Below are 2,388 nucleotides of genomic sequence, written 5' to 3'. Positions count from 1 at the left end.
TTATGAATGGTCTACCTTTTTAGACCACCGAGTTGTTGTACCACAAGAGATTATTATCACGGGTGATCTAAATTTCCACTTAGACGATCTATCTAATGTTGATGCTCGCCAGTTCTCTGGTCTACTAGATTCCAGGGGTCTGATTCAGCATGTGACAGATGCTACACACACCCATGGCCACATACTGGATGTGGTCATCACGAGGGAAGATAACTCAGTCATTCATGGAGCTATCTCAGTCATTGATCTATGTCTAAGTGATGTAAAGGGGAACCAATCTGGTGATCATCTTGCTGTCCACACAACACTGAATTGTAGTAAGCCAGCTCGTGCAAGGAAAGAAGTGAGCTTCCGGAAATTCCGCGAAATTTCAATACCAAATTTCAACAATGACATTCAGTCTTGTTCCGCCCTTCAATCTACTGAAGGCAAGGTTGATGATCTTGTTGAAGCATACACATTTGGTATAGAAGCCCTCATAGAGAAACACGCACCTCTGCAAACTAAGGTGATAACTGTGAGACCAAATGCCCCGTGGTATAATGAAAATCTCCGCGTGGAAAAACAGAAACGTAGACAAGCAGAGAGACAGTGGCGACGGACTAAATTAACCGTTCACCAACTGATTTATAGAGAGCAGTGTCGGCTAGTTGGCTCATTGCTCTTTCAGTCAAAGAAGGCTTATTATTCGGAAAAAATCGAAGGATGTGGCAAGGATAAAAGACAACTTTTTAGACTCACCAAAAACCTAATGGGACAGAAAGGTGAAATTATCCTACCAAGCTGTAATTCTGAAAAAGACTTAGCAAGCAAGTTCAGTGATTACTTTCTGAATAAAATCAGCTCAATCAGGAAAAATATTACCGAAGTGAACACCTCTGCTGACATTGACATCTCTGTCATGACTGCTGACATTGCATTTGATGGGGAACCATTGACAAAGCTCTCACCAACAACCCAGGACGAGTTGCGCAACATTATCATGACCTCGCAATCGAAGTCCTGTGAGCTTGATCCACTGCCTACAGACCTATTAAAGCAATGTCTTGAAGCACTGCTTCCTTTGATTACCGCAATCATGAATAAATCATTGGTTGAGTCAAAGGTTCCATTATGTTTCAAGAAGGCACATGTCAGACCATTGTTAAAAAAGCCTGGAATGGACAAGGAGGAGTTGAAAAACTACCGCCCAGTTTCAAATCTGCCTTTTCTGTCTAAGATCTTGGAGAAGGTTGTGTCCCGGCGTTTAGAGGTTCATCTCCATGCAAACAGTCTCCATGACAACATGCAATCGGCCTACCGCATGGGACACTCTACTGAGACGGCCCTCCTACGTGTACATAGTGATATAGCTTCTGCATTGGATAACAAGTGCAGAGCGGTGCTTGTCATGCTGGACTTGTCAGCTGCATTTGACGTCATCGACCATGGCATACTTTATAAACGTCTGGAATACTCTTATGGAGTGACTGATACCGCACTATGCTGGATACAGTCATACCTGAGTGAACGACGACAGTGTGTTGCCATCGGATCTGCCACCTCACATGACAAAGTACTAGATTTCGGGGTTCCTCAAGGGTCGGTGTTAGGACCACGAAAATATTGTATGTACTCCAAACCGATTGGAGAGATTTGTCGTCGCCATAGCCTTCGCTATCATTGCTATGCTGATGACACACAAATTTACATGGTCATAAAACCACAGGACAGTTGGAATACAGTCTCAGAAAGTCTGGAAGCTTGTCTGACAGATATCAGTATCTGGATGAACGCCAACATGCTTAAACTTAATCAGGAAAAGACGGAACTAATCGTCTTTTCCCCAAAGTGTCAGCAAACAATGGCTCTCCAGCTCAAGGTTGGTGCCGGAACTATTGAGACTGTTCCAGCTGTTAAAAACCTAGGGGTATACTTTGCCAGTTCTCTGAACATGGAGAAACAAGTGAACGCGATTGCCAAATCATGTTACTACAAGATCAGGAACATCGGCTGTATTCGGCTGTTTCTAACTGCAGATGCATGCAAGATTTTGGTGCATTCACTTGTTACCTCTCGGTTTGATAATGGTAACGCCCTGCTCTGTGGTATATCTGACAAACTAACTAGTCGTCTGCAGAGGGTTCAGAACACTGCAGCACGGCTAGTTACTCGTTTTTGAAAGAGAGAGCACATCACACCTGCGCTTTATTCGTTGCACTGGTTACCTGTACGATACAGGTCGCAGTACAAAATTCTGGTATACACATACAAGGCACTGAATGGAACAGCTCCTCAGTACCTACAGGAACTTGTTACCCTGTATCAGCCGTCAAGATCACTGCGGTCGGAGTCAGAATCTTTGTTGTGTGTCCCAAAATCTCGTACTGTGACCTACGGAAACAGATG

Source organism: Mizuhopecten yessoensis, unplaced genomic scaffold (genome assembly GCF_002113885.1).
Source record: "Mizuhopecten yessoensis strain PY_sf001 unplaced genomic scaffold, ASM211388v2 scaffold7695, whole genome shotgun sequence".
NCBI lineage: Eukaryota > Metazoa > Mollusca > Bivalvia > Pectinida > Pectinidae > Mizuhopecten > Mizuhopecten yessoensis.
This window is presented reverse-complemented; position numbering follows the sequence as displayed.